Source organism: Cervus canadensis, chromosome 1 (assembly GCF_019320065.1).
Source record: "Cervus canadensis isolate Bull #8, Minnesota chromosome 1, ASM1932006v1, whole genome shotgun sequence".
NCBI classification, from domain to species: Eukaryota; Metazoa; Chordata; class Mammalia; order Artiodactyla; family Cervidae; genus Cervus; species Cervus canadensis.
In genome coordinates this window covers 72,491,316-72,508,739 of record NC_057386.1, presented here as the reverse complement: position 1 = coordinate 72,508,739, position 17,424 = coordinate 72,491,316, and the positions used below count along the sequence as shown (strand labels likewise).

Below are 17,424 nucleotides of genomic sequence, written 5' to 3'. Positions count from 1 at the left end.
GTTTTATACCAGGAAACATGCTTCCTACAAAATCCTGAGTGACAAGTTAATATATGTGTACAAAGAGGTCAGAGGGCACACAGAATCTGACTCCTGAGAGAAGCTGTTACTATAGAATGTGGGAAGGCCAAAAGGCCCTTGTTCCTCCTTGGAAAGATGCCATTTCTCTTGGGAATTATTAACATCTTCTGGGTGTGAGGGAGCTACTTGCTATGGAAATGTGGGTATAGATGACCTAAGAACCTGAAGAATGCCAACATTTATTAACAGTTGTTTATTATAAATAGTTATATTTGGTTTGTAGATAAATCCAAGACAATGTGACAAATGTACTTTTTCTAAAAAAAAAAAAATTCTGAACATAGTGAATACAAAAATTTAGGAAATAAATGCAAACTGATTCTTTTCACTGGAATAACACTATATTATGTTGGCAATTTTGGTATATATATCCTTTGTGTAGTTTCATGTGATAATGCAAGCTAACACTAGTTTGTTACTAATATTTTGCCTTCAATCATTTCCTTTGTCAAAACAGAGAAGAAAATTCTATCCTAAATCAATTACTCCTAAGGTAAATGGCATGAACCAGTAACACTTCAGTGCAGAGACGAGCAGCTGGTATGAAGTGGAAGGGAAGGCCGTGGGCTCTGGAGCCTGTCTCCTGGGTCAGAGTATGGCACAGCCATTTATCAGCCTTGTGGCCACGGGCAAGTTACTAAACCTCTCTGGGCCTTATTCTACATTTGCGAGTGAAATACCCCTTGACAAAGAGCAGGCACAGTCACAGATCACTCTGGCAGAATTATGAAAAGAGGAAACACTCTGAAAGAACCTAGAGGGGTGGGATGGGGTGGGAGGTGGGAAGGAGGTTCAAGAGGGAGGGGACATAAGTATGCCTATGGCTGAGTCATGTGGATGTTTGGCAGAAAGCAATACAATTTTGTAGGGCAATTATCCTTCAATTAAAAATAAATAAGTTTAATTATTTTTCAAAAAGTGGAAATAGATTGGAGGACCCTAGGACATTCATGGGAGAGAAGATAATCCTTGCCACTCTTTCCAGCAAAACTCAGTGGCAGTAAGCATCATTGTTCCCCCTCCACAGCCACTGACGTCCAAAGATGCTACTTGACACAGCCTGCTTCCACCCCAGGAGATCGTCTCTGGAAGGGTTGGCCTTTCTCAGGCAAGAAAACAGAGGTTTCAGGATGGAGAAGACAAAGAAGGTGGCCAAGGTGGGGAGAATGGTGCCAGAATCTGAGGCCAAGTTAGAAATGGGCAGGAATATTATCTACAGGGTCCCTCCTCGCCCAGATCGCAATCTTTGGAATTTGTTCTTTTTGAAATTCATCAAATGAACCACAACTTTAATTGCTTTTCTCATTTATTACAACCTTTAGAAAATTGCCCTGACAATTTAGGATGAAATATAATTGCATATACCTAAACGGTCTGTATGCTCGTCTTTGGGAGACTGAACAGACAGAATAACAAGAAGTTTGGTGCCTCCCCACTTTGTCTGGATACCAGAAAGGTTGGGGGGGGGAGTGCAGTGCTCAGCATGCTGAGTACATGACAACATGAAGTCCAGGATGCTCTGGGATTTCTGCCTGGGCAAGAGAGGTCATGGAGAAAGCCCAAGGCATGCTGAAGTAGATGAGCAAGAGAAATGGGAACACCAAATCTTCCTACAAGCCTGCACAGTAGCGGTATGTGTGTGCCAAGTCACTTCAGTCCTATCCAGCTCTTAGTGATGCTGTGGGCTGTAGCCTTCCAAGCTCCTCTATCCATGGGATTCTCTAGGCAAGTATACTGGAGTGGGTTGCCATACCCTCCTCCAGGGGATCTTCCCAACCCAGGGGTTGAACCTGTGTCTCTTCATGTCTCCTGCATTGGCAGGTGGGTTCTTTACCACTACAGCCACCTTAGGTAGTGTGGACTGAAGAAATAGGGCAAAGAGCCCATCAATCAGATAGTATGGGAGAGGGGAAGCAAAAACATAGCAAACAATGATGTAAAGACAAGCGACACCCGGAAGTAACAAAGAAGTCTTCATGTGTCAATAGTACCTAAGCCCAACACATTATCTACCAGCCATTTGAGTCAAGCCAGTACCTGCAGAGGAGCAGAGCTAGAACACTGAGGATCTGCTGCCATAAGATCTCTTTAGTGCAGAGTTCAGCACATCACATAGATTTGTTTTTGATCCCCCCAAATTAATTTATTTTGACCTTTTCAGGAAGCATATTGCTCTCGTTCTCCTTTGACTTTGAAGTGTGTTTCCTAGATGCTTACTACCACTTCTGAGCACAATAATTCTCTGAATACAATTTAATTTGCAAATCTAATGACCCCGAAAGTCAATAATTACATGAAATTTATAAAGAACAAACTTATAATGACTTTTGTTCTTTTGACTAAACTATCCATAAACTTCAAACAAGTAGCTGAGAAAAATCTGTAGCCCCCCCAGGTTGGCATGGGGTATGAGCAGTTGGCAATCGGGCCACACAAAATCCATCCCCACCACCATCATCTCAGTAGAGATTCCTATAAAAACGTCAGCTGTTAGTAGAAGATCTGAAACAAGTTTTCCTTATTCAAGAGGCTATAATTTTAAAGATCACTTCTCAATAGCTGGAATTCATGACAACTCACTAGGTATCATGTTTGCCATCCAATTAAGGATGTTTCATAGGAATTTTTCAGTTCTCTTCCCCAACCACAGCTGAAGTACAGTGGTTAAAGAATTCCAAGTTCTAGGATTGTGGCTGACATATATGCACTGCTGCTGCTGCCGCTGCTGCTAAGTCACTTCACTCGTGACCGACTCTGTGCGACCCCGTAGACGCAGCCCACCAGGCTCCCCCGTCCCTGGGATTCTCCAGGCAAGAACACTGGAGTGGGTTGCCATTTCCTTCTCCAATGCATGAAAGTGGAAAGTGAAAGTGAAGTCGCTCAGTCGCGTCCGACTCTTAGCGACCCCATGAACTGCAGCCTACCAGCCTCCTCCGTCCATGGGACTTTCCAGGCAAGAGTACTGGAGTGGGGTGCCATTGCCTTCTCCATCATATATGCACTACTATATATAAAATAGATAGCTAACAAGGACCTACTGAAGGGTGGGAACTCTTTTAGATACTCCGGGAACTCTATTAGATACTCTGTAGTGGCCTATATGGGAAGAGAATCTTAAAAGATAAGAACAGATATATGCACATGTGTAACAGATTGACTTTGCTGTGCCCCTGAAACTAACACAGCATGGTAAATCAACTCTACTCCAGTGAGGAATTTTTGAAAAAAAGGATAAACTAAGGCGTATTAAAAAATCCATCAAAAAAGACAACAATTGAACAAAGGTTAAGATAGGGCAGTGAAAAAAGTAATTTTGATAGATTAGTTTGGAGAATTTGATAATAAAAATGCTTCTATACTAAAAAAAAAAAAAAGAATTCCAAGTTCTCCCTGCAGTAAGAACTCTCCCCAGTTTTCTCCATTCTGCCCCACCAACCTACCCAATCATGAGTCAGTATCTCTCCTGTTTGTATGTCACTCCCCGAAGCTATGTTTTAAGGCACATTTCAGATCTTTAGTCATAGAAAGCAAGGCCCAGATCTTTTTTAAGACTGATTTTTCTCCCTACTTGCCTACTACATGATAAGAGAAGAAATGAGGTGAAAATAAAACTTACAATGGATTGCCAGTGTTATTAGATTATTAGTGTTATTAACTTATTAGTTTAATAGCTTATTCTTTTCAATTATAACAGAAGGAATATACAAGAGAAGAGATAGTATTCAATACTTAAAGACATTTCTCATTCATATTGATATATAAGATGTAATCATTAACTTTCTGAGCATCATAATTTAAAGTGCTTTATTGAAATGTTAATTACCTTTATCTGTTAGATTTAAATCTTATATATTTGTAGTCTCATCCGAGGTGGCACTAGAGGTAAAGAACCTGCCTGCCAATGCAGGAGACATAAGAGATACAGGTTCAATCCCCAGGATGGGAAGATCCCTTGGAGGAGGGCATGGCAACCCACTCCAGTATTCTTGCCTGGAGAAGCCCATAAACAGGGAAGCCTGGCAGGGTATAGTCCATAGGGTCACAGAGTCAGAAGCAATTTACCATGCGTGCACACAAACTGTTTATTAAGACAGCTTTTCTCATGTTTCCTTTCCAATAAAAAAAATATCAAAATTGAAAAAAAAATTGTGATTCATCCTCATTACAAAGTAATTGAAAATTTAATGTGAAATTGAAAGCAGAGATGTGAATAAGATATGCTTCATTCAAGAACTTGAATTCTCTGTTACTGTTAGCAACAAAATGAAAATTTGCAGGAGATGAGGGGGGATGTAGGACATTTCCAAAGCTAATGTATACTGCAGATTTCCCAGGTTTTTCCAACCTAGGAAAACTTGTGGGTCATACATTCATTGGAGCCAAATGTTCTTTGGCTTCAACATAGCCTCTGCCTTTTTCTTCTACTGCTACTTTGCCTGGGCTTTAAAGTCCTCTGCTTGCTTTGAAACAAACCAAGTTACCATTGTGTGGTGTCTCCTTTCACAATTTTCTCTCTCCAAATTCAGGTAACTGGGTCTAGGTGATCTCACAGATTTCATTCAACTATGCCAAAATGCTGGCTTTTAATATATCACCTATATTGCCCATTGCTTTGCATCTTCTTTCTAGAGTGGAGGTCTATGAAGTGGAGCTTTTAGGCCAGATGCTCCCAGTCTTTTTTGGCTCAGGCTATAAGCTAAGAATTTTGTTCATACTTTTAAATGGTTAGAGGAAGAAGGAGAAGAGGAGGAGGAAGAAAGAGACAAGGAGAAGAAGGTAACAGTGGTTGCAGTGGGAAAGGCCACACGTGGCTTACAAAGCCCAAAATACTTTTCAGGAAAATTCTGCAAATCCTCAGTCTAGAAAGGTGGTCAGCCTCACTCATGGCATATGATTTCTCTTTTAGACCATTTAGATCAAGGACATAAGGGAACTGCAGAAAGGAAAATCTGGCCAAATCTGACCCTGATACAAAGGAACTCTTGATTAAAGCCTTCTCTAAATATTTTCCCTTGTGTGGCAAGCACTTTGTTGGTTGTCGCCCCTGTAGACATCTTCTCTCAATTCTGATAAAAAATCAGGGAGCTGTGTGCTTCAGGGGAGCTGGGCCCTTTACATCCTCAGGGAGGTAAGTTAGGATGAACCCAGGTAATATCATTCCATTCCCTTTGGCAGTGATGGATTTGGAATTTGGCACAATTTGTAAATCTGGCCAATAAAACATAAGGGTAAGTCAGCTGGGGGATGCATGAAAACAGTTTTTCTTTGAAAAGGGAAGCCAAAGAAAGAACATGGCCTCTTCTTCCTTTGTTACCTTAGGACGTTGCTGGGTAAAGACATGATGTCCAGAATTACTATAGCCATCTTGTGACCCAAAGGCTGAGGCGTGCAGACAGAGTGGAAAATTGGTACATTCAAACAAACAAGAAACCCCAGCAACAAAACAAACACTATCTACCTGGGAATTTAGTACATAAAGGAATGCAATTTCTCTACTGCGGAGCCCACTTTAGTTGTTTTTTCCCTGCCACACCCCCTTCAATCCAGAAGCATACCAATATACCCTGTATAGGCAACAGCTTGTAGAAAAAACTTCTGGACTACCTTTGTTGTTGCTTGTTGTTAAGTTGCCTAGTCACGTCTGACTCTTTTGCAGCCCCATGGACTGGGATTTTTCCAGGCAAGAATACTGGAGTGGGTTGCCATTTCCTTTCTCCAGGGGATCTTCTGACCCAAGGATTGAACCCTCGTCTCCTGCCTGTGTCTCCTGCATTGCAGGCAGATCCTTTGCCTCTGAGCCACTGGGTCATTGCATAATAGAAGATTAAAAAAAAAAAAGTTGAAATGCTAATCTTATCCTGATGAAATGGGGCAATCTTTTTATTAATCATCCCTGCAGACACACCACTTTCCAATCTGGGCTAACAACATCTCTAGATCCAACTTTTATGACTAATTCTTGATTTAGAAGAATGGTCATCAAGAAAACAGACTGAATCTTCCTAACCATTCATAAATATGTGGTTTTAACTGTGTCCAGAAGGGAAATTAGATTTTTACATCATTGATCAAAGTTTCTAAATATTCTACTCAGTGGTATAAGTATCCTTTCATCCACAAATATTTTTGAATAATACAAAGTGTGGATCACAATAAATGCAAAATGATTGCATGAGATTAATTTAAAAGTCACAAGTAAAACTCCCAAATGGCAGAGCAAATCTTAAAACCCGTGAAACTTACTTCCCAGCCAGTCCCACTGCCTCTCACTCTTCCCCACCCATGTTGACATACCCTGCAGTCCCTGACCCACCATGCTGCTGGCCATGTGTGTTACCACACTACTGAGAAGTTACAATAGTTTATTCTAGATGTCTCGGCTTTTACAGCCTAAATGGAGGCCTTTAGTGGCACTTGGAAATTATTTTTGTGGTTGACTTTTATAGATAACACATTTCCCACCCCTACCCCTTTCTGCTGGCTCTTTCAGAAATTTGGTTGAGGGAAACCACACAGAATTCTGAAATCTGTAGGCCAGGTGCCCACAACACAGTAACTAGGATCACCACACTGGTGGCTTTTGGCAGGACATCAAAGTCTGTTCTTTCTCCTATTATCTTTCTTAACAGGAAATTTGACTCCTGTGAATATATATAATATTTTCAGTAGCTTTAACTCATAACCCATTAATTACTTTTGGTTTTATTTATTGTGTGTCTGGTATTTCTCTTAAATTTAAAACTCTCCAAGAGTCTTTTAATTTTAATATTCTACTATTATTTATGGGAAATTGTAGCAGGGAATATCGGTGATAGTAAGAAGAGTGAAATTGATGAAAGAATTTTGTCACTATCCTCTTCTTTAGATCAGGGGTCCCCAATCTCCAGGATCTAATGCCTGATGATCTGAGGTGGAACTGATATAATAATAATAATAATAGAAATAAAGTACACAATAAATGTAATGTACTTGGATAATCCCAAAACCACCCCCCTCAAGTTCATGGAAAAATTAACTTCCACAAAACCTTTCCCTGGTGCCAAAAATGTTGGGCACCGCTATTTACATCATCAAATCCACCAACTTCCTTTACATCTAAATTGTATTGATTTTAGCCCAGGGTATTTTCTTGCCTGTGTCTCAGCACACCCATAGGCAGGCCCCTTCCTTCAATTACTCACTTGCTCATTATTCCACAAATATTTACTCATTAAGTATAATGAGCCAGACATTTACAAAGGCCCGGGAGGACTCAGTGATGAGCAAGACAAACCCAATCCTTGTCATCATGGAGCTTACAGTATCACACTGGGGACAGATCAAAATCAAGGACAGAAATTATTACAACTGATGGTAAGTGTCATAAAGGAAACCAGGGCAGAGAGGGAAACTCGCTGTTTTTTCCTTTGGATAGGTTGTTTGGGGAAGGCATTACTGAGGAGGTGAGCTCTGAAGGGACGAGGAGCAGTCACGGGAACACTGCGGTTGCCACTGTCCCTAAATATCCTGACTCCGTTCTCTGGTTTTCCTGAAGTTCGTATTGGCATGAACTGTCTATAAAAGCAGATTCTGTCTTATTCTCCAGCAGCTTTCAGCTACAACAGTCTTCATCATCTTCATGGTTCTATGACAATCAACCAGAACCACAGGGAGAAAACTTTTTTCCTTGGAAATCTGAGACAGGTACAACTGACCTCAGACCTCAAATTCTGTGAGTTCAGTTCAGTTGCCCAGTCCGGTCCAACTCTTTGCAACCCCATGGACTGCAGCACACTAGGCCTCCCTGTCTATCACCAACTCCTGGAGTTTATTCAAACTCATGACCATTGAGTCAGTGATGCCATCCATCCTCTGTCATCCCCTTCTCCTCCCACCTTCAATCTTTCCCAGCATCAGGGTCTTTTAAAACGAGTCAGTTCTTCACATCAGGTGGCCAAAGTATTGGAGTTTCAGCTTCAACATAAATCCTTCCAGTGAATGTTCAGGACTGATTTCCTTTAGGATGGACTGGTTGGATCTCCTTGCAGTCCAACGGACTCTCAAGGGTCTTCTCCAACACCACAGTTTAAAAGCATCAATTCTTCTGCACTCAACTTTCTTTATGGTCCAACTCTCACATCCATACACGACTACTGGAAAAACCATAGCCTTGACTAGACAGACCTTTGTTGGCAAAGTCATGTCTCTGCTTTTTAATATGCTGTCTAGGTTGGTCATAACTTCTCTCCCAAGGAGTAAGGGACTGTTAATTTCATGGCTGCAGTCACCATCTGCAGTGATTTTGGAGCCCAAAAATAAAAAGTAAGCCACTGTTTCCACTGTTTTCCCATCTATTTGCCATGAAGTGATGGGACTGGATACTGTGATCTTTGTTTTCTATATGTGGAGCTTTAAGCCAACTTTTTCACTCTTCTCTTTCATCAAGAGGCTCTTTAGTTCTTCTTCACTTTCTGCCATAAGGGTGGTGTCATCTGCATATCTGAGGTTATTGATATTTCTTGCAGCAATCTTGATTCCAGCTTGTGTTTCATCCAACCCAGTGTTCCTCATGATGTACTCTGCATATAAGTTAAATAAGCAGGGTGACAATATACAGCCTTGACGTACTCCTTTTCCTATTTGGAACCAGTCTGTTGTTCCATGTCCAATTCTAACTGTTGCTTCTTGACCTGCATACAGATTTCTCAAGAGGCAGGTCAGGTGGTCTGGTATGCCCATCTCTTGAAGAATTTTCCACAGTTTATTGTGATCCACACAGTCAAAGGCTTTGGCATAGTCAATAATGCAGAAATAGATGTTTTTCTGGAACTCCCTTGCTTTTTCAGTGATCCAGCAGATGTTGGCAATTTGATCTCTGGTTCCTCTGCCTTTTCTAAATCCAGCTTGAACATCTGGAAGTTCACAGTTCACATATTGCTGAAGTCTGGCTCGGAGAATTTTGAGCATTACTTTACTAGCGTGTGAGATGAGTTCAATTGTGTGGTAGTTTGAGCATTCTTTGGCATTGCCTTTCTCAGGGATTGGAATGAAAACTGACTTTTCCAGTCCTGTGGCCACTGCTGAGTTTTCCAAATTCGCTGGTATATTGAGTGCAGCAATTTCACAGCATCATCTTTAGGACTTGAAATAGCTCAACTGGAATTCTATCACCTCCACTGGCTTTGTTCATAGTGATGCTTCCTAAGGCCCACTTGACTTCACATTCCAGGATGTTTGACTCTAGGTGAGTGATCACACCAATATGATTATCTGTCAAGACCTTTTTTGTACAGTTCTTCTGTGTATACTTGCCACCTCTTCTTAATATCTTCTGCTTCTGTTAGGTCCATACCATTTCCGTCCTTTATTGAGCCCATCTTTGCATGAAATGTTCCCTTCATATCTCTAATTTTCCTGAAGAGATCTGTAGTCTTTCCCATTCTGTTGTTTTCCTCTATTTCTTTGCACTGATCACTGAGGAAGGCTTTTTTATCTCTCCTTGCTATTCTTTGGAACTCTGTATTCAAATGCATATTCCTTTTCTCCTTTGCTTTTTGCTTCTCTCCTTTTCACAGCTATATGTAAGGCTTCCTCAGACAGCCATTTTGCTTTTTTGCATGTCTTTTTCTTGGGGATGGTCTTGATCCCTGCCTCCTGTACAGTGTCACAAACCTCCATCCATAGATCATCAGGCACTCTGTCTATCAAAACTAGTCCCTTAAATCTATTTCTCACTTCCACTGTATAATCATTAGGGACTTGATTTAGGTCATACTTGAATGGTCTAGCGGTTTTCCCTACTTTCTTCAATTTAAGTCTGAATTTGGCAATAAGGAGTTCATGATCTGAGCCACAGTCAGCTCCCGGTCTTGTTTCTGCTAACTGTATAGTTTCTCCATCTTCAGCTGCAAAGAATATAATCAATCTGATTTTGGTATTGACCATCTGGTGATGTCCATGTGTAGCATCTTCTCTTGTGTTGTTGGAAGAGGGTATTTGCTATGACCAGTGTGTTCTCTTGGCAAAACTCTATTAGCCTTTGTCTTACTTCATTCTGTACTCCAAATTTGCCTGTTATTCCACGTGTTTCTTAACTTCCTACTTTTGCATTCCAGTCACCTATAACGAAAAGGACATCTTTTCTGGGTGTTAGCTCTAGAAGGTCTTGTAGATCTTCACAGAACCGTTCAACTTCAGCTTCTTCAGCATTACTGGTTGGGCCACAGACTTGGATTACCATGATATTGAATGGTTTGCCTTGGAAATGAACAGAGATCGTTCCGTCATTTTTGAGACTGCATCCAAGTACTGCATTTTGGACTCTTTTGTTGATTATGGTGGCTACTCCATTTCTTCTTAGGGATTCTTGCCCACAGTAGTAGATATAATGGTCATCTGAGTTAAATTCACCCATTCCAGTCCATTTTAATTTGCTAATTCCTAAAATGTCGATGTTCACTCTTGCCATCTCCTCTGTTTGACCACTTCCAATTTGCCTTGATTCATGGACCTAACTTTCCAGGTTCCTATGCAATATTGCTCTTTACAGCATCAGACCTTGCTTCTATCGCCAGTCACATCCACAACTGGGTGCTGTTTTTGCTTTGGCTCCATCCCTTCATTCTTTCTGGAGTTATTTCTCCATTGATCTCCAGCAGCATATTGGGCACCTACAGACCTGGGGAGTTCATCTTTCACTGTCCTATCTTTCTGCCTTTTCTTTCTGTTCATGGGGTTCTCAAGGCAAAAATACTGAAGTAGTTTACCATTCCCTTCTCCAGTGGACCACATTTTGTCAGAACTCTCCACCATGACCTGACCTGACCACCATGGGTGGCCCTACATGGCGTGGCTTATAGTTTCAGTGAGTTAGACAAGGCTGTGGTCCATGTGATTAAATTGGTTAGTTTTCTGTGATTGTGGCTTTCAGTCTGTCTGCCCTCTGATGCAGAATGATAAGAGGCTATGGAAACTGGTGGGAGTGACTGACTGAGGGGGAAACTGGGTCTTGTTCTTATTGGCCATGCTCAGTAAATCGTTAATCCAATTTTCTGTTGATGGGTGGAGCTGTGTTCCCTCCCTGCTATTTCCCTGGGCCTAATTATAGTGGAGGTAATGAAGACAATGCTGACCTCCCTCAAAAGCTCCCATGCACGCACTGCTACACTCAGTGCCCCCAACCCTGCAGCAGGCCACCACTTACCCACACCTCCACCAGAGACTCCTGCACACCCACAGGCAAGTCCGGGGCAGTCTCCTGTGGGCTCACTGCTCCTTTCTTCTGGGTCCTGGTGCACAGGGTTCTGTCTGATGGTTAATCCCCAAATGATAAGTACATGTCTTAACTCACAAAACCTCTAAATGTGGCATTATTTGGGAAAGGAGTCTTTGCAGGTACCATTAAGTTAAAGATCTCAGGATGAAATCTACTAAATTAGGATGAGCCCTAAATCCAATGACAAGTCCCTATAAGAGAAGAAGAGGAAGTAGTCACAGATACACTGGGAAGAAGCCATTTGAGGACAGATGCAGAGACTGGAGTGATGTTGCCATAAGCCAAGGAATGCCAGGAACCTTCGGAAGCTGGAAGAAGCAAGGAAAGATTCTCTCCTAGAGCCTTCAGAGGGATCATGGTTCTGTCAACCTCAATTCAAATTTCTGACCTCAAGATCTGTGAGAAAACCAATTTCTGCCAAGTTTGTGGTCATTTTTTGAGGGGCAATGTGAAATTAATATATCATCTGAAGACTAGCTGATTTTTAAAGGTTATTATTTAAAAGTTATACTTTGCCTCTATTTTAGCATGTTTTACTTTATTTTCATTAAAAAAGCAATTGACAAGGGGTGAAATAGCTTAACTAGAATACATTACACAAACTGTCACAGGCAAGCTCCACCGTGGCTCTAAGACTATGTTCTCAGAGCATAGATGTGTCTCAGACCTGGCCACTCCTTGTGCAGCAGGCCGCAGAGGGCAGCCTAAGATAATGGAAGGACAGCTGAACTGGGAATCAAAAGATGTGGTGATTGCTGTCTCTGATTGTAGACTCTGCATCTTGAGTTTCTATCTTGCCTCTATGGACTTCATGGTGGCACCATCTTGGAATGGAACAAATGAAATAATAATAGCTGTAAAATGAGCTTCAGATAATGATGCACCGTGAAAAAAAAGCTCATACTATTATTAAAGAAGAGAGGAAAAGAAAGAAGATTTGTATGAAATCCTGTCCTGTAGGATCACTGCACCCGAATAAGGAACCAAACCCTCACTCCAAATGGGGCTGGGCGACCTCTGCATAGCCCACAATTTCCAACGCTGCCAAGTCACACGGATGAGTTTCCAAGAGTCACAGGTCCACCACTGTTCCTTCTTCCTCACAGAAAACAGACGTGAAAAGTACAAGTCACGCTTGGCTACCTTTGGGGGATTTAATATGCAGAGAGGTGATAGCCACCTTGCTAGAGCCAAACTCAGAATTAAACACCATTCTTGGCCATCAGTATAAACTGGTATTTTCTGGGAGTCTGTGGAAGACATCTGAACACCATGGTATTACTCAGTCCTACTTGGTGGGCCAAGCCCCTGGATGTTTCAAAAGAAACCCAGAGCAGCCAAGGTGGTGGTTTTGAGGAAGGTCTAGGAGACCCCTGCCGAAGTGAAACCAGCTGAGTAAACTCCAAGGGCAGACCCACAGCTCAGTCAGTTAGCCCAGCTAAGACATGGCCTTGACAAGAGAGAGCCCTGGTTCCATCATGGTAAATACAGAGCTTGTTCAAAAGACTTAGTAGAAGATGCTATAGTCCTCTTGTGCCTCTAGGCACAAAATGGACAGAAGAGGATTTAAGAAGGGAGCACTAGAGAAAGGAGAACACAGACTTGAGATGAACCCAAGTTTCCAAACGAGTCTTTTAACAGGAGCCCAAAATCTGTTAGGGAGGAGCTGATTCCCCTTCTTTTTCTTCTCACCTCCTATCAAGATTAAGTTATATTTTAAATGACAACATCTTCTTGACGTTTATGATTTACGTGACCAAGCTGCATCATTTAACTATGGTCAGCTATGGTGAAGTAGAAAGAATACTGAACTTACATAAGGCCGTCCCTAAACATGGTTGGGCCTTTCTGGCGGCTCAGACAGTTAAGAATCCACCTGCAATGAAGGAGACCCAGGTTTGATCCCTGAGTCAGGAAGATCCCCTGGAGGAGGAAATGGCTACTCACTCCAGTATTCTTGCCTGGAGAATTCCATGGACAGAAGAGTCTGGCGGGTTACAGTCCATGGGGTTGCAAAGAGTCAGACATGACTCAGCGACTAACAATCATTTTCAAACATGGTCACCAGAAAGAGCTGGCTAAGAGGCACATTGACCCACCCAAGCATCAGTTTCCTCAGTTGTAAAACATGGGAGCACAGTTAGAATTTGAGTCCCCTTCTTAAAAGCCTATTTGGAGAAAACTCAAATCATCAAAAGAGCAATGATTACTCGAATTTGTTAATAAGTTACTTAGGCTTCAGCAACTTTGAAATCCACTAATAATAAAAACTCTCATAGAAATCACTCCTACTGACGCTTATATAGATCGCAGGACTCACATACTAGAAATGTGTCTACTACTGTGGTAAGGTTTTGCCCAGGAATAACTTAAGGTGGGACTTTCTTTCAACATATAAAGATGCAATGGAAATAAATAAAAATGATTCTGCAAAACAAATAAATATAAAGCACAAAGGATGAGAATCTGAAAGATGCCAAATAAGCATACTTACTAGGTTAACATAAAAAATTCACACTGTAGAAGAAATAGGCAAGAATAGAATCAAAATAGCATTGTGCATTCTCAGTCATGTCTGATACTTTGCACCCCCATGGACTGTGGTCCTGCAGGCTCCTCTGTCCATGGGATTTTCCAGGTAAGAATACTGGAGCAGGTTGCCATTTCCTCCTCCAGATGATCTTTCCAACCCAGGGATTGAACTCACATCTCCTGCATTGTAGGTGGGTTCTTTTACCACTGAGCCATCGGGGGAGCATTATATGTTGGCAATTTTGAGCAAAAATCAGAGAAAAAAGATCAAAGAATAAATCCATCTCTATGAAAACTGGGTTTGTGGCTTTTTATCATTATACAGAATTCCTGATGGCTTTTGCACTCGGTCTTAGGATTGATCATTTTTAGCTGAGTTTTTGTTTTTGCCTTTTGCATGTTCATAGAATTCACCCACAGAGGCACATTGTCAGAGTCCTGAGATCATGAGGGAAGTGGTCAGTGTCCTTAGCAACAGAACCAGCCAAGGAGAGCTGCCTTCTTTACCCAGCACACTGCAAGCTACTTGTGTTCCCTAAAGAACCTACTGTTTAAAAAAAGAAAGAAAAGAAACAATGAAGACAGAATCAGAGGCCCAAGGGACTGGATGAACATGAGCAAAGCAAACCTGCCACTCTGAGGCTTCCTCTAAGTCAACCCTCCCACTGAAGGAGAAATATCAGGGGCCCCAGGTGGGTGTAGGGGGCTGCAACTCCCCCCCCATCACCTGCTTCACCCTTCTGTGGTCATTTTCACCAGTCAGCAGGGGTCAAGGGAGGAGGCAAAGCCTGCACATTGTCAAAATAACCGAGTAGTCTGGCCAAAAGGAAATGTGGTCTAAGAACTCTAATGAGAGGGTGAGCAGAGAGCCGCTGCTTACCAGCAGTGAGCTGTGTCCATGCGCGAGAGAACAACAGCCCTGCTGGCCCTGGGACAGTCCAGAGCCTTAATCTGTAAATCACTGTGAAGCCCAAAACTTCAAATTAAAAAAAAGTGGCCACCCCTTGAGTAAAGGCATAAGGCTGCAGAATAACTCCCTGCTCTCACCTCTTGTGGATAACCCATGTGAAAACACGAAAGAGCCCCAGCATCCAGGAGAGGAAAGGGTGGCTTGCCAGAACCTAATTACATTTAATCAAAATGGCAAAAAATGCTGAGCACGTGTCCCGTAATCCCAAATAAGACACACACACATCTGCGTGCACGGACACACAAGCACACACACACGCATGCACACACACATACACGCACACGCACACACACACACACACGCACACACCCCAGTGCTAAGAACTCTTGACTGTACATTCTCTCCTCTCTCTTTATAAGCCTACCCTAAAATTTCTGGCACGGGCCTGAAAGTCATTAGTAATTTAGCTGAAACGTAAAATTTTACTGTGGCGCATTGGTAGCTATTATGAGTATAAATCTGCGCAGCTCTGGCAGGTTGAATTCCCTCCTACACCCCTTCAACAGGCTACGGAAAGCATTTAGCTGTGCTGGGGGTAAGAGACTCACATTTTGGAATTAAATTAGAGACATGAGAATACTAAAATACCCTTTCTTTTCTAGATCCACACTAACCATTTTGAACTGCTTTCCTGGGACACGTCCCACTAGAAAAAAAAAATGCGAACTTCTTTGAGAAATTTGGGTTCAGCCAACTGCTTTACAAAAACTGCAGTGGACAAAATCAACAGGGCCACCAAAATCTGTGCTTATTTGGCTGTTTTATCATATCTACCTGGGCCCCTCATGGTCAGAGGTCACTAGACAACAGAAGTATCTCACTCATTAATTCCAATGTGTGTGTGTGCTAAATAGCTTCAGTCATGTCCAACTCTTTGTGACCCTATGGACTGTAGGTTCCTCTGTCCATGAAATTCTCCAGGCAAGAATACTGAAGTGGGTTGCCATGCGCTCCTCCAGGGGATCTTCCTGACCCAGTTACTAAACCCTGCTTTGCAGGCAGACTGTTTACCAACTGAGCCACCAGGGGAACTAAATAACTTCTTTCCCTTATTTTACTCTCCTAGAAGATTATATTATATCAATTACCAGTTGCTTTATTAGAGTTAGCAAAGGAAATTAAACATTAAGTGAAATGTCATCAACATCATTAAACGTTTATTTAGAAATAACACTGTTTTGACTATGACTTAAAGCAAAATAAATAGGTATGTTTTCTACTAGCTCAGTGCTCGGAGTTTGGAATGGAGTAGTCTAAAATACAAATGAATGTGGTTATGGGGTTTCCTGTAGCTACGGTCCCTTCAAGAGGGAAAGCCCAGTCATCTTATCAATTTTCTCTAATTCTAGTATCATGGCAATTTTTCTTATCTGTTTAAGGTAGTAGTACATTTTTATACTGTGTTAAGAATGTTACCGGGGATGCTGGTCATACTTTATATCTTTGCTAGTGAGAATACTTTCAGTAAAATGTAGCAGAAAATTTGTCTCAATGTGTTTAAATTACAAAAGAGGATTCACTGACTCATGTAATTAAAACTATCAGAGGGAGGGTAGGCTATTGGTAAATCATGACTGAGCTACTCAATTATGTATCCAGGATCTTTTTTTTTTTTTTTTTTTTTAACTTTCTGTCTATCTGCATAGGATTCATCATAAGACTGGTTCACCTCATGGTCCCCAAATGGCTGCAACTGCACTGACAGTAACATATTCCCTTGTTAATTTCTTCAACAATAGCATCAATATTCCAACATTTCTAGGAAAAGAAAATACATTTAATCTGTTTGGATTGTTTCAATTAGATGGCTTGAAATATATGTCCAAATTTTAACTAATTATAACCTGTGACTAGAAGGCACTGATTAGACTGACCTAAGTCATGTGCTTACCTTAGACCCAGAAGTATCATCATTTTTCTCAGGATCACATAGATATTAGATGCTGTTATGGAAATGGGTGAAGAAAATGATGCAAAAAAAAGTAGGCTAACAATGATCTACCGTAACAGTATTTCTTCCTGATGAACTGAGACAGAAACTCCAGTGTGATCTAATAGGCAAGAAAAGCTTTTAACACCCTGAGTACCTGCTGTGTTTTATCTTATTGATAAAATGTAGGACTCTGTTCAAAGAAGTCAGATGGTCCATTCTTTCTCACAATGAGTAGCATGAGGTAAGCAGTGGGCAAAGAACATTGGGGAACATTAGGAATGTCTAGAGGGGAGATCGATAATCAAATTAAATGCACTAATAGCTCAGGGCAAAAAATCCTGTAAAGAGTATTCTAAGATAGTTAAAAAGTAAGTCTTTTTAAGGTACTGTTATTCAATGTCAATGGTATGAAGTTTCTACATAAAATGGACTCTACATGTTCCATAGTGACTTAAGTGACAAATGTGCTGTCATTATAAAATATAATGCCTTCCTCAGAATTTCCAGTATCAGTCCTTAAAGCAGTCCTCCTAAGATAGTTGATCATGTTTTTAGTGTAGAGAGAATAGGAAGGAAAAGGATACAAAAGACAAGCATTGATTACATTTTTCAAGAAAGGGAATTAAGTCTATTTGAAGTTAGGGAATTGGCCAC

The 17,424-nt window shown here is 41.4% G+C and overlaps 1 long non-coding RNA gene across 10 annotated transcripts in view; it reads left to right on the top strand.

The window, feature by feature from the left end:
• LOC122453830 overlaps positions 1-14,977 on the top strand; it is a 42,127-nt gene extending 27,150 nt beyond the window's left edge. For 2 of the 10 annotated variants that reach the window (XR_006273209.1, XR_006273219.1), the window contains exon 5: positions 4,020-4,049. This is a non-coding gene — a long non-coding RNA (uncharacterized LOC122453830). Of the gene's footprint in view, positions 1-1,932; positions 1,936-1,975; positions 1,979-4,019; positions 4,050-7,495; positions 7,507-14,965 lie in introns of those variants that run through there. The other 8 variants (XR_006273194.1, XR_006273201.1, XR_006273263.1 and 5 more) reach the window with 7 other exon arrangements.
• The last annotated feature ends 2,447 nt before the right edge of the window (positions 14,978-17,424 follow it).